At 49.4% G+C, this 21,778-nt stretch overlaps 12 non-coding genes across 12 annotated transcripts; all 12 read right to left on the bottom strand.

Annotated features, from left to right (window-relative positions):
* Positions 1–361: 361 nt before the first annotated feature.
* Positions 362–435, bottom strand: Trnaa-agc (transfer RNA alanine (anticodon AGC)). The gene has a single exon. It is a non-coding gene; the product is annotated as a tRNA-Ala (tRNA).
* Positions 436–1,821: 1,386 nt separating this feature from the next.
* On the bottom strand, positions 1,822–1,897 carry Trnaa-agc (transfer RNA alanine (anticodon AGC)). Its single transcript has one exon. It is a non-coding gene; the product is annotated as a tRNA-Ala (tRNA).
* Positions 1,898–3,280: 1,383 nt separating this feature from the next.
* On the bottom strand, positions 3,281–3,356 carry Trnaa-agc (transfer RNA alanine (anticodon AGC)). The gene has a single exon. It is a non-coding gene; the product is annotated as a tRNA-Ala (tRNA).
* A 1,394-nt stretch (positions 3,357–4,750) lies between these two features.
* Positions 4,751–4,824, bottom strand: Trnaa-agc (transfer RNA alanine (anticodon AGC)). The gene has a single exon. It is a non-coding gene; the product is annotated as a tRNA-Ala (tRNA).
* A 1,386-nt stretch (positions 4,825–6,210) lies between these two features.
* Trnaa-agc (transfer RNA alanine (anticodon AGC)) lies at positions 6,211–6,286 on the bottom strand. The gene has a single exon. It is a non-coding gene; the product is annotated as a tRNA-Ala (tRNA).
* A 1,394-nt stretch (positions 6,287–7,680) lies between these two features.
* Trnaa-agc (transfer RNA alanine (anticodon AGC)) lies at positions 7,681–7,754 on the bottom strand. Its single transcript has one exon. It is a non-coding gene; the product is annotated as a tRNA-Ala (tRNA).
* Positions 7,755–9,140: 1,386 nt separating this feature from the next.
* On the bottom strand, positions 9,141–9,214 carry Trnaa-agc (transfer RNA alanine (anticodon AGC)). The gene has a single exon. It is a non-coding gene; the product is annotated as a tRNA-Ala (tRNA).
* A 426-nt stretch (positions 9,215–9,640) lies between these two features.
* On the bottom strand, positions 9,641–9,716 carry Trnaa-agc (transfer RNA alanine (anticodon AGC)). Its single transcript has one exon. It is a non-coding gene; the product is annotated as a tRNA-Ala (tRNA).
* Positions 9,717–15,501: 5,785 nt separating this feature from the next.
* Trnaa-agc (transfer RNA alanine (anticodon AGC)) lies at positions 15,502–15,575 on the bottom strand. The gene has a single exon. It is a non-coding gene; the product is annotated as a tRNA-Ala (tRNA).
* A 1,387-nt stretch (positions 15,576–16,962) lies between these two features.
* Trnaa-agc (transfer RNA alanine (anticodon AGC)) lies at positions 16,963–17,036 on the bottom strand. The gene has a single exon. It is a non-coding gene; the product is annotated as a tRNA-Ala (tRNA).
* Positions 17,037–18,422: 1,386 nt separating this feature from the next.
* Positions 18,423–18,495, bottom strand: Trnaa-agc (transfer RNA alanine (anticodon AGC)). Its single transcript has one exon. It is a non-coding gene; the product is annotated as a tRNA-Ala (tRNA).
* A 1,400-nt stretch (positions 18,496–19,895) lies between these two features.
* On the bottom strand, positions 19,896–19,969 carry Trnad-auc (transfer RNA aspartic acid (anticodon AUC)). The gene has a single exon. It is a non-coding gene; the product is annotated as a tRNA-Asp (tRNA).
* Between the last annotated feature and the right edge of the window lie 1,809 nt (positions 19,970–21,778).

The raw sequence follows: 21,778 nt of genomic DNA, 5'->3' as shown, positions 1-21,778 counted from the left end.
TCGCCTACGGCTTAGGCCGCTCTTCTAGTGTGGCTGCTCTGTGTCTGCAGGCAGCGAGGGGCTGCAAGCTTCCTGTGTTCGCACCTATATCACCTGTGCTTCCTTGTCAGAGACAGACTATCGCAAAACATACAACTCACTCCATGAATTGATTGCTACGGCATCTGTTATCAGCAGTCACAACCAGCAACACCAGTAGCAGCCGACTGCACGCAAAGAATAGGAACGTGCAGTGGGATTTACGTGAAATCGGCGCAATTGTGGATGCTAATCGTTCGCTTGTATCTGCCTACACACCTCTGCCGGTTGGGAATTATTCCACTTGCATGGCAAGGTGCGCATGTAGGTGTGTTAAAAATTCTGGAGGCGCTGGGTATCGATCCCAGTACCTCTCGCACGCTAAGCGAGCGCTCTACCATCTGAGCTACGCCCACCCCCCCGATAACTAGTAGTGCTACATACAGTCATATCAACGTCACAGACCCTTGCACTCCCATTATTCCGCAGACAAACACTACTCTCTATGTATCAGTGAGGGTGTCTTTCAGGTTTCGTGCATTCTGTATCGAATCGTAGTTGGCCACAATGAAAGTGGCACGCATAACGTCGAAAATAGAGTTCAGACACCGCACTGAGTAAGACGAACGTGTTGTCCACCTCTAGACTTCAATGACGTTAAGCCGTGATACCTAAGACAGATCTGCACTCGATGACACCACGATAACAGCCGGTCCCCACACTTACATCTTGCTCTCCTTACGACAGTATACATCATATCAGTCTGTGACGGTGGTTTTGCAACTTCTTGCGTGCGTTTATGTTCGCCGCGACCAACACTTACCATGCACTGACTACAAAACATGGAGGAGCCGGGGCTTGAACCCGAGACCGTTCACACGCTAAGAGAACGATCTGCCAACTGAGCTACAGTTACACACACGACCAAGCCTGGCTATTCTCCATTCCTTGCGACTCTGATGTGCACGGACACGATGGTTGGTTGGTTTGCAGCGGCGAAGGTACCAGAATACAAAGGCGCGGACACGTTCATATACACAAGAGTTCCAAGTAGTTTCGATGCTCTGGTATTACGAATGCAAATTCCGTCTGTTTTGAACGTCTTAAATTGAAAGGGCGGTCACAAATTGGTCCATTTCACTCCTTGTCCACAATCACACAGCACCTGAGGTAACAAGCACATCTCGAGCCAAATTGTGCTCTCCATTGTTCATGCCAACTCAGTGCCTCGCTCTTTGCTACTGTGTATTACTCTTGTCGTCCAACTGCAAAACACTGGGACACAACAAGTTTCCGCGTCCCCTTTGCACTGATCGTACTACGAAACGCTCCCCAAACTTGGCAATCACCCATGCAGATGACTTTTCCGACTTTACACGACGCTCACGCTAGTGACAGCCTTATTTATAGTTCGACGTCGCGCCAAAGCGAATGAGCACATTTCGCCTACGGCTTAGGCCGCTCTTCTAGTGTGGCTGCTCTGTGTCTGCAGGCAGCGAGGGGCTGCAAGCTTCCTGTGTTCGCACCTATATCACCTGTGCTTCCTTGTCAGAGACAGACTATCGCAAAACATACAACTCACTCCATGAATTGATTGCTACGGCATCTGTTATCAGCAGTCACAACCAGCAACACCAGTAGCAGCCGACTGCACGCAAAGAATAGGAACGTGCAGTGGGATTTACGTGAAATCGGCGCAATTGTGGATGCTAATCGTTCGCTTGTATCTGCCTACACACCTCTGCCGGTTGGGAATTATTCCACTTGTATCGCAAGGTGCGCATGTAGGTGTGTTAAAAATTCTGGAGGCGCTGGGTATCGATCCCAGTACCTCTCGCACGCTAAGCGAGCGCTCTACCATCTGAGCTACGCCAACCCCCCGGATAACTAGTAGTGCTACATACAGTCATATCAACGTCACAGACCCTTGCACTCCCATTATTCCGCAGACAAACACTACTCTCTATGTATCAGTGAGGGTGTCTTTCAGGTTTCGTGCATTCTGTATCGAATCGTAGTTGGCCACAATGAAAGTGGCACGCATAACGTCGAAAATAGAGTTCAGACACCGCTCTGAGTAAGACGAACGTGTTGTCCACCTCTAGACTTCAATGACGTTAAGCCGTGATACCTAAGACAGATCTGCACTCGATGACACCACGATAACAGCCGGTCCACACACTTACATCTTGCTCTCCTTATGACAGTATACATCATATCAGTCTGTGACCCTGGTTTTGAAACTTCTTGCGTGCGTTTATGTTCGCCGCGACCAACACTTACCATGCACTGCCACAAAACATGGAGGAGCCGGGGCTTGAACCCGAGACCGTTCACACGCTAAGCGAACGATCTGCCAAGTGAGCTACAGCTACACACACGACCAAGCCTGGCTATTCTCCATTCTTTGCGACTCTGATGTGCACGGACACGATGGTTGGTTGGTTTGTAGCGGCGAAGGTACCAGAATACAAAGGCGCGGACACGTTCATATACACAAGAGTTCCAAGTAGTTTCGATGCTCTGGTATTACGAATGCAAATTCCGTCTGTTTTGAACGTCTTAAATTGAAAGGGCGGTCACAAATTGGTCCATTTCACTCCTTGTCGACAATCACACAGCACCTGAGGTAACAAGCACATCTCGAGCCCCATTGTGCTCTCCATTGTTCATGCCAACTCAGTGCCTCGCTCTTTGCTACTGTGTATTACTCTTGTCGTCCAACTGCAAAACACTGGGACACAACAAGTTTCCGCGTCCCCTTTGCACTGATCGTACTACGAAACGCTCCCCAAACTTGGCAATCACCCATGCAGATGACTTTTCCGACTTTACACGACGCTCACGCTAGTGACAGCCTTATTTATAGTTCGACATCGCGCCAAAGCGAATGAGCACATTTCGCCTACGGCTTAGGCCGCTCTTCTAGTGTGGCTGCTCTGTGTCTGCAGGCAGCGAGGGGCTGCAAGCTTCCTGTGTTCGCACCTATATCACCTGTGCTTCCTTGTCAGAGACAGACTATCGCAAAACATACAACTCACTCCATGAATTGATTGCTACGGCATCTGTTATCAGCAGTCACAACCAGCAACACCAGTAGCAGCCGACTGCACGCAAAGAATAGGAACGTGCAGTGGGATTTACGTGAAATCGGCGCAATTGTGGATGCTAATCGTTCGCTTGTATCTGCCTACACACCTCTGCCGGTTGGGAATTATTCCACTTGTATCGCAAGGTGCGCATGTAGGTGTGTTAAAAATTCTGGAGGCGCTGGGTATCGATCCCAGTACCTCTCGCACGCTAAGCGAGCGCTCTACCATCTGAGCTACGCCAACCCCCCGGACAACTAGTAGTGCTACATACAGTCATATCAACGTCACAGACCCTTGCACTCCCATTATTCCGCAGACAAACACTACTCTCTATGTATCAGTGAGGGTGTCTTTCAGGTTTCGTGCATTCTGTATCGAATCGTAGTTGGCCACAATGAAAGTGGCACGCATAACGTCAAAAATAGAGTTCAGACACCGCTCTGAGTAAGACGAACGTGTTGTCCACCTCTAGACTTCAATGACGTTAAGCCGTGATACCTAAGACAGATCTGCACTCGATGACACCACGATAACAGCCGGTCCACACACTTACATCTTGCTCTCCTTATGACAGTATACATCATATCAGTCTGTGACCCTGGTTTTGAAACTTCTTGCGTGCGTTTATGTTCGCCGCGACCAACACTTACCATGCACTGCCACAAAACATGGAGGAGCCGGGGCTTGAACCCGAGACCGTTCACACGCTAAGCGAACGATCTGCCAACTGAGCTACAGCTACACACACGACCAAGCCTGGCTATTCTCCATTCTTTGCGACTCTGATGTGCACGGACACGATGGTTGGTTGGTTTGTAGCGGCGAAGGTACCAGAATACAAAGGCGCGGACACGTTCATATACACAAGAGTTCCAAGTAGTTTCGATGCTCTGGTATTACGAATGCAAATTCCGTCTGTTTTGAACGTCTTAAATTGAAAGGGCGGTCACAAATTGGTCCATTTCACTCCTTGTCGACAATCACACAGCACCTGAGGTAACAAGCACATCTCGAGCCCCATTGTGCTCTCCATTGTTCATGCCAACTCAGTGCCTCGCTCTTTGCTACTGCGTAAAACTCTTGTCGTCCAACTGCAAAACACTGGGACACAATAAGTTTCCGCGTCCCCTTTGCACTGATCGTACTACGAAACGCTCCCCAAACTTGGCAATCAACCAAGCAGATGACTTTTCCGACTTTACACGACGCTCACGCAACGCTCACGCTAGTGACAGCCTTATTTATAGTTCGACGTCGCGCCAAAGCGAATGGGCACATTTCGCCTACGGCTTAGGCCGCTCTTCTAGTGTGGCTGCTCTGTGTCTGCAGGCAGCGAGGGGCTGCAAGCTCCCTGTGTTCGCACCTATATCACCTGTGCTTCCTTGTCAGAGACAGACTATCGCAAAACATACAACTCACTCCATGAATTGATTGCTACTTCATCTGTTATCAGCAGTCACAACCAGCAACACCAGTAGCAGCCGACTGGTCGCAAAGAATGGGAACGTGCAGTGGGATTTACGTGAAATCGGCGCAATTGTGGATGCTAATCGTTCTCTTGTATCTGCCTACACACCTCTGCCGGTTGGGAATTATTCCACTTGCATGGCAAGGTGCGCATGTAGGTGTGTTAAAAATTCTGGAGGCGCTGGGTATCGATCCCAGTACCTCTCGCACGCTAAGCGAGCGCTCTACCATCTGAGCTACGCCCACCCCTCCGATAACTAGTAGTGCTACATACAGTCATATCAACGTCACAGACCCTTGCACTCCCATTATTCCGCAGACAAACACTACTCTCTATGTATCAGTGAGGGTGTCTTTCAGGTTTCGTGCATTCTGTATCGAATCGTAGTTAGCCACAATGAAAGTGGCACGCATAACGTCGAAAATAGAGTTCAGACACCGCACTGAGTAAGACGAACGTGTTGTCCACCTCTAGACTTCAATGACGTTAAGCCGTGATACCTAAGACAGATCTGCACTCGATGACACCACGATAACAGCCGGTCCCCACACTTACATCTTGCTCTCCTTACGACAGTATACATCATATCAGTCTGTGACGGTGGTTTTGCAACTTCTTGCGTGCGTTTATGTTCGCCGCGACCAACACTTACCATGCACTGACTACATAACATGGAGGAGCCGGGGCTTGAACCCGAGACCGTTCACACGCTAAGAGAACGATCTGCCAACTGAGCTACAGTTACACACACGACCAAGCCTGGCTATTCTCCATTCCTTGCGACTCTGATGTGCACGGACACGATGGTTGGTTGGTTTGTAGCGGCGAAGGTACCAGAATACAAAGGCGCGGACACGTTCATATACACAAGAGTTCCAAGTAGTTTCGATGCTCTGGTATTACGAATGCAAATTCCGTCTGTTTTGAACGTCTTAAATTGAAAGGGCGGTCACAAATTGGTCCATTTCACTCCTTGTCCACAATCACACAGCACCTGAGGTAACAAGCACATCTCGAGCCCCATTGTGCTCTCCATTGTTCATGCCAACTCAGTGCCTCGCTCTTTGCTACTGTGTATTACTCTTGTCGTCCAACTGCAAAACACTGGGACACAACAAGTTTCCGCGTCCCCTTTGCACTGATCGTACTACGAAACGCTCCCCAAACTTGGCAATCACCCATGCAGATGACTTTTCCGACTTTACACGACGCTCACGCTAGTGACAGCCTTATTTATAGTTCGACGTCGCGCCAAAGCGAATGAGCACATTTCGCCTACGGCTTAGGCCGCTCTTCTAGTGTGGCTGCTCTGTGTCTGCAGGCAGCGAGGGGCTGCAAGCTTCCTGTGTTCGCACCTATATCACCTGTGCTTCCTTGTCAGAGACAGACTATCGCAAAACATACAACTCACTCCATGAATTGATTGCTACGGCATCTGTTATCAGCAGTCACAACCAGCAACACCAGTAGCAGCCGACTGCACGCAAAGAATAGGAACGTGCAGTGGGATTTACGTGAAATCGGCGCAATTGTGAATGCTAATCGTTCGCTTGTATCTGCCTACACACCTCTGCCGGTTGGGAATTATTCCACTTGCATGGCAAGGTGCGCATGTAGGTGTGTTAAAAATTCTGGAGGCGCTGGGTATCGATCCCAGTACCTCTCGCACGCTAAGCGAGCGCTCTACCATCTGAGCTACGCCAACCCCCCGGACAACTAGTAGTGCTACATACAGTCATATCAACGTCACAGACCCTTGCACTCCCATTATTCCGCAGACAAACACTACTCTCTATGTATCAGTGAGGGTGTCTTTCAGGTTTCGTGCATTCTGTATCGAATCGTAGTTGGCCACAATGAAAGTGGCACGCATAACGTCAAAAATAGAGTTCAGACACCGCTCTGAGTAAGACGAACGTGTTGTCCACCTCTAGACTTCAATGACGTTAAGCCGTGATACCTAAGACAGATCTGCACTCGATGACACCACGATAACAGCCGGTCCACACACTTACATCTTGCTCTCCTTATGACAGTATACATCATATCAGTCTGTGACCCTGGTTTTGAAACTTCTTGCGTGCGTTTATGTTCGCCGCGACCAACACTTACCATGCACTGCCACAAAACATGGAGGAGCCGGGGCTTGAACCCGAGACCGTTCACACGCTAAGCGAACGATCTGCCAACTGAGCTACAGCTACACACACGACCAAGCCTGGCTATTCTCCATTCTTTGCGACTCTGATGTGCACGGACACGATGGTTGGTTGGTTTGTAGCGGCGAAGGTACCAGAATACAAAGGCGCGGACACGTTCATATACACAAGAGTTCCAAGTAGTTTCGATGCTCTGGTATTACGAATGCAAATTCCGTCTGTTTTGAACGTCTTAAATTGAAAGGGCGGTCACAAATTGGTCCATTTCACTCCTTGTCGACAATCACACAGCACCTGAGGTAACAAGCACATCTCGAGCCCCATTGTGCTCTCCATTGTTCATGCCAACTCAGTGCCTCGCTCTTTGCTACTGCGTAAAACTCTTGTCGTCCAACTGCAAAACACTGGGACACAATAAGTTTCCGCGTCCCCTTTGCACTGATCGTACTACGAAACGCTCCCCAAACTTGGCAATCAACCAAGCAGATGACTTTTCCGACTTTACACGACGCTCACGCAACGCTCACGCTAGTGACAGCCTTATTTATAGTTCGACGTCGCGCCAAAGCGAATGGGCACATTTCGCCTACGGCTTAGGCCGCTCTTCTAGTGTGGCTGCTCTGTGTCTGCAGGCAGCGAGGGGCTGCAAGCTCCCTGTGTTCGCACCTATATCACCTGTGCTTCCTTGTCAGAGACAGACTATCGCAAAACATACAACTCACTCCATGAATTGATTGCTACTTCATCTGTTATCAGCAGTCACAACCAGCAACACCAGTAGCAGCCGACTGGTCGCAAAGAATGGGAACGTGCAGTGGGATTTACGTGAAATCGGCGCAATTGTGGATGCTAATCGTTCTCTTGTATCTGCCTACACACCTCTGCCGGTTGGGAATTATTCCACTTGCATGGCAAGGTGCGCATGTAGGTGTGTTAAAAATTCTGGAGGCGCTGGGTATCGATCCCAGTACCTCTCGCACGCTAAGCGAGCGCTCTACCATCTGAGCTACGCCCACCCCTCCGATAACTAGTAGTGCTACATACAGTCATATCAACGTCACAGACCCTTGCACTCCCATTATTCCGCAGACAAACACTACTCTCTATGTATCAGTGAGGGTGTCTTTCAGGTTTCGTGCATTCTGTATCGAATCGTAGTTAGCCACAATGAAAGTGGCACGCATAACGTCGAAAATAGAGTTCAGACACCGCACTGAGTAAGACGAACGTGTTGTCCACCTCTAGACTTCAATGACGTTAAGCCGTGATACCTAAGACAGATCTGCACTCGATGACACCACGATAACAGCCGGTCCCCACACTTACATCTTGCTCTCCTTACGACAGTATACATCATATCAGTCTGTGACGGTGGTTTTGCAACTTCTTGCGTGCGTTTATGTTCGCCGCGACCAACACTTACCATGCACTGACTACATAACATGGAGGAGCCGGGGCTTGAACCCGAGACCGTTCACACGCTAAGAGAACGATCTGCCAACTGAGCTACAGTTACACACACGACCAAGCCTGGCTATTCTCCATTCCTTGCGACTCTGATGTGCACGGACACGATGGTTGGTTGGTTTGTAGCGGCGAAGGTACCAGAATACAAAGGCGCGGACACGTTCATATACACAAGAGTTCCAAGTAGTTTCGATGCTCTGGTATTACGAATGCAAATTCCGTCTGTTTTGAACGTCTTAAATTGAAAGGGCGGTCACAAATTGGTCCATTTCACTCCTTGTCCACAATCACACAGCACCTGAGGTAACAAGCACATCTCGAGCCCCATTGTGCTCTCCATTGTTCATGCCAACTCAGTGCCTCGCTCTTTGCTACTGTGTATTACTCTTGTCGTCCAACTGCAAAACACTGGGACACAACAAGTTTCCGCGTCCCCTTTGCACTGATCGTACTACGAAACGCTCCCCAAACTTGGCAATCACCCATGCAGATGACTTTTCCGACTTTACACGACGCTCACGCTAGTGACAGCCTTATTTATAGTTCGACGTCGCGCCAAAGCGAATGAGCACATTTCGCCTACGGCTTAGGCCGCTCTTCTAGTGTGGCTGCTCTGTGTCTGCAGGCAGCGAGGGGCTGCAAGCTTCCTGTGTTCGCACCTATATCACCTGTGCTTCCTTGTCAGAGACAGACTATCGCAAAACATACAACTCACTCCATGAATTGATTGCTACGGCATCTGTTATCAGCAGTCACAACCAGCAACACCAGTAGCAGCCGACTGCACGCAAAGAATAGGAACGTGCAGTGGGATTTACGTGAAATCGGCGCAATTGTGAATGCTAATCGTTCGCTTGTATCTGCCTACACACCTCTGCCGGTTGGGAATTATTCCACTTGCATGGCAAGGTGCGCATGTAGGTGTGTTAAAAATTCTGGAGGCGCTGGGTATCGATCCCAGTACCTCTCGCACGCTAAGCGAGCGCTCTACCATCTGAGCTACGCCCACCCCCCCGATAGCTAGTAGTGCTACATACAGTCATATCAACGTCACAGACCCTTGCACTCCCATTATTCCGCAGACAAACTCTACTCTCTATGTATCAGTGAGGGTGTCTTTCAGGTTTCGTGCATTCTGTATCGAATCGTAGTTGGCCACAATGAAAGTGGCACGCATAACGTCGAAAATAGAGTTCAGACACCGCTCTGAGTAAGACGAACGTGTTGTCCACCTCTAGACTTCAATGACGTTAAGCCGTGATACCTAAGACAGATCTGCACTCGATGACACCACGATAACAGCCGGTCCCCACACTTACATCTTGCTCTCCTTATGACAGTATACATCATATCAGTCTGTGACGCTACACACCTCTGCCGGTTGGGAATTATTCCACTTGTATCGCAAGGTGCGCATGTAGGTGTGTTAAAAATTCTGGAGGCGCTGGGTATCGATCCCAGTACCTCTCGCACGCTAAGCGAGCGCTCTACCATCTGAGCTACGCCAACCCCCCGGATAACTAGTAGTGCTACATACAGTCATATCAACGTCACAGACCCTTGCACTCCCATTATTCCGCAGACAAACACTACTCTCTATGTATCAGTGAGGGTGTCTTTCAGGTTTCGTGCATTCTGTATCGAATCGTAGTTGGCCACAATGAAAGTGGCACGCATAACGTCGAAAATAGAGTTCAGACACCGCTCTGAGTAAGACGAACGTGTTGTCCACCTCTAGACTTCAATGACGTTAAGCCGTGATACCTAAGACAGATCTGCACTCGATGACACCACGATAACAGCCGGTCCACACACTTACATCTTGCTCTCCTTCTGACAGTATACATCATATCAGTCTGTGACCCTGGTTTTGAAACTTCTTGCGTGCGTTTATGTTCGCCGCGACCAACACTTACCATGCACTGCCACAAAACATGGAGGAGCCGGGGCTTGAACCCGAGACCGTTCACACGCTAAGCGAACGATCTGCCAACTGAGCTACAGCTACACACACGACCAAGCCTGGCTATTCTCCATTCTTTGCGACTCTGATGTGCACGGACACGATGGTTGGTTGGTTTGTAGCGGCGAAGGTACCAGAATACAAAGGCGCGGACACGTTCATATACACAAGAGTTCCAAGTAGTTTCGATGCTCTGGTATTACGAATGCAAATTCCGTCTGTTTTGAACGTCTTAAATTGAAAGGGCGGTCACAAATTGGTCCATTTCACTCCTTGTCGACAATCACACAGCACCTGAGGTAACAAGCACATCTCGAGCCCCATTGTGCTCTCCATTGTTCATGCCAGCTCAGTGCCTCGTTCTTTGCTACTGCGTAAAACTCTTGTCGTCCAACTGCAAAACACTGGGACACAATAAGTTTCCGCGTCCCCTTTGCACTGATCGTACTACGAAACGCTCCCCAAACTTGGCAATCACCCAAGCAGATGACTTTTCCGACTTTACACGACGCTCACGCAACGCTCACGCTAGTGACAGCCTTATTTATAGTTCGACGTCGCGCCAAAGCGAATGGGCACATTTCGCCTACGGCTTAGGCCGCTCTTCTAGTGTGGCTGCTCTGTGTCTGCAGGCAGCGAGGGGCTGCAAGCTTCCTGTGTTCGCACCTATATCACCTGTGCTTCCTTGTCAGAGACAGACTATCGCAAAACATACAACTCACTCCATGAATTGATTGCTACGGCATCTGTTATCAGCAGTCACAACCAGCAACACCAGTAGCAGCCGACTGCACGCAAAGAATGGGAACGTGCAGTGGGATTTACGTGAAATCGGCGCAATTGTGGATGCTAATCGTTCTCTTGTATCTGCCTACACACCTCTGCCGGTTGGGAATTATTCCACTTGAATGGCAAGGTGCGCATGTAGGTGTGTTAAAAATTCTGGAGGCGCTGGGTATCGATCCCAGTACCTCTCACACGCTAAGCGAGCGCTCTACCATCTGAGCTACGCCCACCCCCCCGATAACTAGTAGTGCTACATACAGTCATATCAACGTCACAGACCCTTGCACTCCCATTATTCCGCAGACAAACACTACTCTCTATGTATCAGTGAGGGTGTCTTTCAGGTTTCGTGCATTCTGTATCGAATCGTTGTTGGCCACAATGAAAGTGGCACGCATAACGTCGAAAATAGAGTTCAGACACCGCACTGAGTAAGACGAACGTGTTGTCCACCTCTAGACTTCAATGACGTTAAGCCGTGATACCTAAGACAGATCTGCACTCGATGACACCACGATAACAGCCGGTCCCCACACTTACATCTTGCTCTCCTTACGACAGTATACATCATATCAGTCTGTGACGGTGGTTTTGCAACTTCTTGCGTGCGTTTATGTTCGCCGCGACCAACACTTACCATGCACTGACTACAAAACATGGAGGAGCCGGGGCTTGAACCCGAGACCGTTCACACGCTAAGAGAACGATCCGCCAACTGAGCTACAGTTACACACACGACCAAGCCTGGCTATTCTCCATTCTTTGCAACTCTGATGTGCACGGACACGATGGTTGGTTGGTTTGTAGCGGCGAAGGTACCAGAATACAAAGGCGCGGACACGTTCATATACACAAGAGTTCCAAGTAGTTTCGATGCTCTGGTATTACGAATGCAAATTCCGTCTGTTTTGAACGTCTTAAATTGAAAGGGCGGTCACAAATTGGTCCATTTCACTCCTTGTCCACAATCACACAGCACCTGAGGTAACAAGCACATCTCGAGCCCCATTGTGCTCTCCATTGTTCATGCCAACTCAGTGCCTCGCTCTTTGCTACTGTGTATTACTCTTGTCGTCCAACTGCAAAACACTGGGACACAACAAGTTTCCGCGTCCCCTTTGCACTGATCGTACTACGAAACGCTCTCCAAACTTGGCAATCACCCAGGCAGATGACTTTTCCGACTTTACACGACGCTCACGCTAGTGACAGCCTTATTTATAGTTCGACGTCGCGCCAAAGCGAATGAGCACATTTCGCCTACGGCTTAGGCCGCTCTTCTAGTGTGGCTGCCCTGTGTCTGCAGGCAGCGAGGGGCTGCAAGCTTCCTGTGTTCGCACCTATATCACCTGTGCTTCCTTGTCAGAGACAGACTATCGCAAAACATACAACTCACTCCATGAATTGATTGCTACGGCATCTGTTATCAGCAGTCACAACCAGCAACACCAGTAGCAGCCGACTGCACGCAAAGAATGGGAACGTGCAGTGGGATTTACGTGAAATCGGCGCAATTGTGGATGCTAATCGTTCGCTTGTATCTGCCTACACACCTCTGCCGGTTGGGAATTATTCCACTTGCATGGCAAGGTGCGCATGTAGGTGTGTTAAAAATTCTAGAGGCGCTGGGTATCGATCCCAGTACCTCTCGCACGCTAAGCGAGCGCTCTACCATCTGAGCTACGCCCACCCCCCCGATAACTAGTAGTGCTACATACAGTCATATCAACGTCACAGACCCTTGCACTCCCATTATTCCGCAGACAAACACTACTCTCTATGTATCAGTGAGGGTGTCTTTCAGGTTTAGTGCATTCTGTATCGAATCGTAGTTGGCCACAATGAAAGTGGCACGCATAACGTCGAAAATAGAGTTCACACACCGCTCTGAGTAAGACGAACGTGTTGTCCACCTCTAGACTTCAATGACGTTAAGCCATGATACCTAAGACAGATCTGCACTCGATGACACCACGATAACAGCCGGTCCCCACACTTACATCTTGCTCTCCTTATGACAGTATACATCATATCAGTCTGTGACGGTGGTTTTGCAACTTCTTGCGTGCGTTTATGTTCGCCGCGACCAACACTTACCATGCACTGACTACAAAACATGGAGGAGCCGGGGCTTGAACCCGCGACCGTTCACACGCTAAGCGAACGATCTGCCAACTGAGCTACAGTTACACACACGACCAAGCCTGGCTATTCTCCATTCTTTGCGACTCTGATGTGCACGGACACGATGGTTGGTTGGTTTGTAGCGGCGAAGGTACCAGAATACAAAGGCGCGGACACGTTCATATACACAAGAGTTCCAAGTAGTTTCGATGCTCTGGTATTACGATTGCAAATTCCGTCTGTTTTGAACGTCTTAAATTGAAAGGGCGGTCACAAATTGGTCCATTTCACTCCTTGTCCACAATCACACAGCACCTGAGGTAACAAGCACATCTCGAGCCCCATTGTGCTCTCCATTGTTCATGCCAACTCAGTGCCTCGCTCTTTGCTACTGCGTAAAACTCTTGTCGTCCAACTGCAAAACACTGGGACACAATAAGTTTCCGCGTCCCCTTTGCACTGATCGTACTACGAAACGCTCCCCAAACTTGGCAGTCACCCATGCAGATGACATTTCCGACTTTACACGACGCTCACGCTAGTGACAGCCTTATTTATAGTTCGACGTCGCGCCAAAGCGAATGAGCACATTTCGCCTACGGCTTAGGCCGCTCTTCTAGTGTGGCTGCTCTGTGTCTGCAGGTAGCGAGAGGCTGCAAGCTTCCTGTGTTCGCACCTATATCACCTGTGCTTCCTTGTCAGAGACAGACTATCGCAAAACATACAACTCACTCCAGGAATTGATTGCTACGGCATCTGTTATCAGCAGTCACAACCAGCAACACCAGTAGCAGCCGACTGCACGCAAAGAATGGGAACGTGCAGTGGGATTTACGTGAAATCGGCGCAATTGTGGATGCTAATCGTTCGCTTGTATCTGCCTACACACCTCTGCCGGTTGGGAATTATTCCACTTGCATGGCAAGGTGCGCATGTAGGTGTGTTAAAAATTCTGGAGGCGCTGGGTATCGATCCCAGTACATCTCGCACGCTAAGCGAGCGCTCTACCATCTGAGCTACGCCCACCCCTCCGATAACTAGTAGTGCTACATACAGTCATATCAACGTCACAGACCCTTGCACTCCCATTATTCCGCAGACAAACACTACTCTCTATGTATCAGTGAGGGTGTCTTTCAGGTTTCGTGCATTCTGTATCGAATCGTAGTTGGCCACAATGAAAGTGGCACGCATAACGTCGAAAATAGAGTTCAGACACCGCTCTGAGTAAGACGAACGTGTTGTCCACCTCTAGACTTCAATGACGTTAAGCCGTGATACCTAAGACACATCTGCAATCGATGACACCACGATAACAGCCGGTCCCCACACTTACATCTTGCTCTCCTTATGACAGTATACATCATATCTGTCTGGGACGCTGGTTTTGCAACTTCTTGCGTGCGTTTATGTTCGCCGCGACCAACACTTACCATGCACTGACCACAAAACATGGAGGAGCCGGGGCTTGAACCCGAGACCGTTCACACGCTAAGCGAACGATCTGCCACCTGAGCTACAGCTACACACACGACCAAGCCTGGCTATTCTCCATTCATTGCGACTCTGATGTGCACGGACACGATGGTTGGTTGGTTTGTAGCGGCGAAGGTACCAGAATACAAAGGCGCGGACACGTTCATATACACAAGAGTTCCAAGTAGTTTCGATGCTCTGGTATTACGAATGAAAATTCCGTCTGTTTTGAACGTCTTAAATTGAAAGGGGGGTCACAAATTGGTCCATTTCACTCCTTGTCGACAATCACACAGCACCTGAGGTAACAAGCACATCTCGAGCCCCATTGTGCTCTCCATTGTTCATGCCAACTCAGTGCCTCGCTCTTTGCTACTGCGTAAAATTCTTGTCGTCCAACTGCAAAAGACTTGGACACAATAAGTTTCCGCGTCCCCTTTGCACTGATGGTACTACGAAACGCTCCCCGAACTTGGCAATCTCCCATGCAGATGACTTTTCCGACTTTACACGACGCTCACGCAACGCTCACGTTAGTGACAGCCTTATTTATAGTTCGACGTCGCGCCAAAGCGAATGAGCACATTTCGCCTACGGCCTAGGCCGCTCTTCTAGTGTGGCTGCTCTGTGTCTGCAGGCAGCGAGGGGCTGCAAGCTTCCTGTGTTCGCACCTATATCACCTGTGCTTCCTTGTCAGAGACAGACTATCGCAAAACATACAACTCACTCCATGAATTGATTGCTACGGCATCTGTTATCAGCAGTCACAACCAGCAACACCAGTAGCAGCCGACTGGTCGCAAAGAACGGGAACGTGCAGTGGGATTTACGTGAAATCGGCGCAATTGTGGATGCTAATCGTTCTCTTGTATCTGCCTACACACCTCTGCCGGTTGGGAATTATTCCACTTGCATGGCAAGGTGCGCATGTAGGTGTGTTAAAAATTCTGGAGGCGCTGGGTATCGATCCCAGTACCTCTCGCACGCTAAGCGAGCGCTCTACCATCTGAGCTACGCCCACCCCCCCCGATAACTAGTGGTGCTACATGCAGTCATATCAACGTCACAGACCCTTGCACTCCCATTATTCCGCAGACAAACACTACTCTCTATGTATCAGTGAGGGTGTCTTTCAGGTTTCGTGCATTCTGTATCGAATCGTAGTTGGCCACAATGAAAGTGGCACGCATAACGTCGAAAATAGTGCTCAGACACCGCTCTGAGTAAGACGAACGTGTTGTCCACCTCTAGACTTCAATGACGTTAAGCCGTGATACATAAGACAGATCTGCACTCGATGACACCACGATAACAGCCGGTCCCCACACTTACACCTTGCTCTCCTTATGACAGTATACATCATATCAGTCTGTGACGCTGGTTTTGCAACTTCTTGCGTGCGTTTATGTTCGCCGCGACCAACACTTACCATGCACTGACCACAAAACATGGAGGAGCCGGGGCTTGAACCCTAGACCGTTCACACGCTAAGCGAACGATCTGCCACCTGAGCTACAGCTACACACACGACCAAGCCTGCCTATTCTCCATTCTTTGCGACTCTGATGTGCACGGACACGATGGTTGGTTGGTTTGTAGCGGCGAAGGTACCAGAATACAAAGGCGCGGACACGTTCATATACACAAGAGTTCCAAGTAGTTTCGATGCTCTGGTATTACGAATGCAAATTCCGTCTGTTTTGAACGTCTTAAATTGAAAGGGCGGTCACAAATTGGTCCATTTCACTCCTTGTCCACAATCACACAGCACCTGAGGTAACAAGCACATCTCGAGCCCCATTGTGCTCTCCATTGTTCATGCCAACTCAGTGCCTCGCTCTTTGCTACTGTGTAAAACTCTTGTCGTCCAACTGCAAAACACTGGGACACAACAAGTTTCCGCGTCCCCTTTGCACTGATCGTACTACGAAACGCTCCCCAAACTTGGCAATCACCCATGCAAATGACTTTTCCGACTTTACACGACGCTGACGCTAGTGACAGCCTTATTTATAGTTCGACGTCGCGCCAAAGCGAATGAGCACATTTCGCCTACGGCTTATGCCGCTCTTCTAGTGTGGCTGCTCTGTGTCTGCAGGCAGCGAGGGGCTGCAAGCTTCCTGTGTTCGCACCTATATCACCTGTGCTTCCTTGTCAGAGACAGACTATCGCAAAACATACAACTCACTCCATGAACTGATTGCTACGGCATCTGTTATCAGCAGTCACAACCAGCAACACCAGTAGCAGCCGACTGCACGCAAAGAATGGGAACGTGCAGTGGGATTTACGTGAAATCGGCGCAATTGTGGATGCTAATCGTTCGCTTGTATCTGCCTACACACCTCTGCCGGTTGGGAATTATTCCACTTTCATGGCAAGGTGCGCATGTAGGTGTGTTAAAAATTCTGGAGGCGCTGGGTATCGATCCCAGTACCTCTCGCACGCTAAGCGAGCGCTCTACCATCTGAGCTACGCCCACCCTCCCGATAACTAGTAGTGCTACATACAGTCATATCAACGTCACAGACCCTTGCACTCCCATTATTCCGCAGACAAACACTACTCTCTATGTATCAGTGAGGGTGTCTTTCAGGTTTCGTGCATTCTGTATCGAATCGTAGTTGGCCACAATGAAAGTGGCACGCATAACGTCGAAAATAGAGTTCAGGCACCGCTCTGAGTAAGACGAACGTGTTGTCCACCTCTAGACTTCAATGACGTTAAGCCGTGATACCTAAGACAGATCTGCACTCGATGACACCACGATAACAGCCGGTCCCCACACTTACACCTTGCTCTCCTTATGACAGTATACATCATATCAGTCTGTGACGCTGGTTTTGCAACTTCTTGCGTGCGTTTATGTTCGCCGCGACCAACACTTACCATGCACTGACCACAAAACATGCAGGAGCCTGGGCTTGAACCCGAGACCGTTCACACGCTAAGCGAACCATCTGCCACCTGAGCTACAGCTACACACACGACCAAGCCTGGCTATTCTCCATTCTTTGCGACTCTGAGGTGCACGGACACGATGGTTGGTTGGTTTGTAGCGGCGAAGGTACCAGAATACAAAGGCGCGGACACGTTCATATACACAAGAGTTCCAAGTAGTTTCGATGCTCTGGTATTACGAATGCAAATTCCGTCTGTTTTGAACGTCTTAAATTGAAAGGGCGGTCACAAATTGGTCCATTTCACTCCTTGTCCACAATCACACAGCACCTGAGGTAACAAGCACATCTCGAGCCCCATTGTGCTCTCCATTGTTCATGCCAACTCAGTGCCTCGCTCTTTGCTACTGTGTAAAACTCTTGTCGTCCAACTGCAAAACACTGGGACACAACAAGTTTCCGCGTCCCCTTTGCACTGATCGTACTACGAAACGCTCCCCAAACTTGGCAATCACCCATGCAAATGACTTTTCCGACTTTACACGACGCTGACGCTAGTGACAGCCTTATTTATAGTTCGACGTCGCGCCAAAGCGAATGAGCACATTTCGCCTACGGCTTATGCCGCTCTTCTAGTGTGGCTGCTCTGTGTCTGCAGGCAGCGAATGGCTGCAAGCTTCCTGTGTTCGCACCTATATCACCTGTGCTTCCTTGTCAGAGACAGACTATCGCAAAACATACAACTCACTCCATGAACTGATTGCTACGGCATCTGTTATCAGCAGTCACAACCAGCAACACCAGTAGCAGCCGACTGCACGCAAAGAATGGGAACGTGCAGTGGGATTTACGTGAAATCGGCGCAATTGTGGATGCTAATCGTTCGCTTGTATCTGCCTACACACCTCTGCCGGTTGGGAATTATTCCACTTGCATGGCAAGGTGCGCGTGTAGGTGTGTTAAAAATTCTGGAGGCGCTGGGTATCGATCCCAGTACCTCTCGCACGCTAAGCGAGCGCTCTACCATCTGAGCTACGCCCACAACCCCCCCCCCCCCCCCCGATAACTAGTAGTGCTACATACAGCCATATCAACGTCACAGACCCTTGCACTCCCATTATTCCGCAGACAAACACTACTCTCTATGTATCAGTGAGGGTGTCTTTCAGGTTTCGTGCATTCTGTATCGAATCGTAGTTGGCCACAATGAAAGTGGCACGCATAACGTCGAAAATAGAGTTCAGGCACCGCTCTGAGTAAGACGAACGTGTTGTCCACCTCTAGACTTCAATGACGTTAAGCCGTGATACCTAAGACAGATCTGCACTCGATGACACCACGATAACAGCCGGTCCACACACTTACATCTTGCTCTCCTTATGACAGTATACATCATATCAGTCTGTGAAGCTGGTTTTGCAACTTCTTGCGTGCGTTTATGTTCGCCGCGACCAACACTTACCATGCACTGACCACAAAACATGGAGGAGCCGGGGCTTGAACCCGAGACCGTTCACACGCTAAGCGAACGATCTGCCACCTGAGCTACAGCTACACACACGACCAAGCCTGGCTATTCTCCATTCTTTGCGACTCTGAGGTGCACGGACACGATGGTTGGTTGGTTTGTAGCGGCGAAGGTACCAGAATACAAAGGCGCGGACACGTTCATATACACAAGAGTTCCAAGTAGTTTCGATGCTCTGGTATTACGAATGCAAATTCCGTCTGTTTTGAACGTCTTAAATTGAAAGGGCGGTCACAAATTGGTCCATTTCACTCCTTGTCCACAATCACACAGCACCTGAGGTAACAAGCACATCTCGAGCCCCATTGTGCTCTCCATTGTTCATGCCAACTCAGTGCCTCGCTCTTTGCTACTGTGTAAAACTCTTGTCGTCCAACTGCAAAACACTGGGACACAACAAGTTTCCGCGTCCCCTTTGCACTGATCGTACTACGAAACGCTCCCCAAACTTGGCAATCACCCATGCAAATGACTTTTCCGACTTTACACGACGCTGACGCTAGTGACAGCCTTATTTATAGTTCGACGTCGCGCCAAAGCGAATGAGCACATTTCGCCTACGGCTTATGCCGCTCTTCTAGTGTGGCTGCTCTGTGTCTGCAGGCAGCGAGGGGCTGCAAGCTTCCTGTGTTCGCACCTATATCACCTGTGCTTCCTTGTCAGAGACAGACTATCGCAAAACATACAACTTACTCCATGAACTGATTGCTACGGCATCTGTTATCAGCAGTCACAACCAGCAACACCAGTAGCAGCCGACTGCACGCAAAGAATGGGAACGTGCAGTGGGATTTACGTGAAATCGGCGCAATTGTGGATGCTAATCGTTCGCTTGTATCTGCCTACACACCTCTGCCGGTTGGGAATTATTCCACTTGCATGGCAAGGTGCGCATGTAGGTGTGTTAAAAATTCTGGAGGCGCTGGGTATCGATCCCAGTACCTCTCGCACGATAAGCGAGCGCTCTACCATCTGAGCTACGCCCACCCTCCCGATAACTAGTAGTGCTACATACAGTCATATCAACGTCACAGACCCTTGCACTCCCATTATTCCGCAGACAAACACTACTCTCTATGTATCAGTGAGGGTGTCTTTCAGGTTTCGTGCATTCTGTATCGAATCGTAGTTGGCCATAATGAAAGTGGCACGCATAACGTCGAAAATAGAGTTCAGGCACCGCTCTGAGTAAGACGAACGTGTTGTCCACCTCTAGACTTCAATGACGTTAAGCCGTGATACCTAAGACAGATCTGCACTCGATGACACCACGATAACAGCCGGTCCCCACACTTACATCTTGCTCTCCTTATGACAGTATACATCATATCAGTCTGTGAAGCTGGTTTTGCAACTTCTTGCGTGCGTTTATGTTCGCCGCGACCAACACTTACCATGCACTGACCACAAAACATGGAGGAGCCTGGGCTTGAACCCGAGACCGTTCACATGCTAAGCGAACCATCTGCCACCTGAGCTACAGCTACACACACGACCAAGCCTGGCTATTCTCCATTCTTTGCGACTCTGAGGTGCACGGACACGATGGTTGGTTGGTTTGTAGCGGCGAAGGTACCAGAATACAAAGGCGCGGACACGTTCATATACACAAGAGTTCCAAGTAGTTTCGATGCTCTGGTATTACGAATGCAAATTCCGTCTGTTTTGAACGTCTTAAATTGAAAGGGCGGTCACAAATTGGTCCATTTCACTCCTTGTCCACAATCACACAGCACCTGAGGTAACAAGCACATCTCGAGCCCCATTGTGCTCTCCATTGTTCATGCCAACTCAGTGCCTCGCTCTTTGCTACTGTGTAAAACTCTTGTCGTCCAACTGCAAAACACTGGGACACCACAAGTTTCCGCGTCCCCTTTGCACTGATCGTACTACGAAACGCTCCCCAAACTTGGCAATCACCCATGCAAATGACTTTTCCGACTTTACACGACGCTGACGCTAGTGACAGCCTTATTTATAGTTCGACGTCGCGCCAAAGCGAATGAGCACATTTCGCCTACGGCTTATGCCGCTCTTCTAGTGTGGCTGCTCTGTGTCTGCAGGCAGCGAAGGGCTGCAAGCTTCCTGTGTTCGCACCTATATCACCTGTGCTTCCTTGTCAGAGACAGACTATCGCAAAACATACAACTCACTCCTTGAACTGATTGCTACGGCATCTGTTATCAGCAGTCACAACCAGCAACACCAGTAGCAGCCGACTGCACGCAAAGAATGGGAACGTGCAGTGGGATTTACGTGAAATCGGCGCAATTGTGGATGCTAATCGTTCGCTTGTATCTGCCTACACACCTCTGCCGGTTGGGAATTATTCCACTTGCATGCCAAGGTGCGCATGTAGGTGTGTTAAAAATTCTGGATTCGCTGGGTATCGATCCCAGTACCTCTCGCACGCTAAGCGAGCGCTCTACCATCTGAGCTACGCCCACATCCCCCCCCCCCCCCCGATAACTAGTAGTGCTACATACAGCCATATCAACGTCACAGACCCTTGCACTCCCATTATTCCGCAGACAAACACTACTCTCTATGTATCAGTGAGGGTGTCTTTCAGGTTTCGTGCATTCTGTATCGAATCGTAGTTGGCCACAATGAAAGTGGCACGCATAACGTCGAAAATAGAGTTCAGGCACCGCTCTGAGTAAGACGAACGTGTTGTCCACCTCTAGACTTCAATGACGTTAAGCCGTGATACCTAAGACAGATCTGCACTCGATGACACCACGATAACAGCCGGTCCCCACACTTACATCTTGCTCTCCTTATGACAGTATACATC

This window comes from Schistocerca gregaria, chromosome 3, assembly GCF_023897955.1.
Source record: "Schistocerca gregaria isolate iqSchGreg1 chromosome 3, iqSchGreg1.2, whole genome shotgun sequence".
Lineage (NCBI taxonomy): Eukaryota > Metazoa > Arthropoda > Insecta > Orthoptera > Acrididae > Schistocerca > Schistocerca gregaria.
This window is presented reverse-complemented; position numbering and strand designations above follow the sequence as displayed.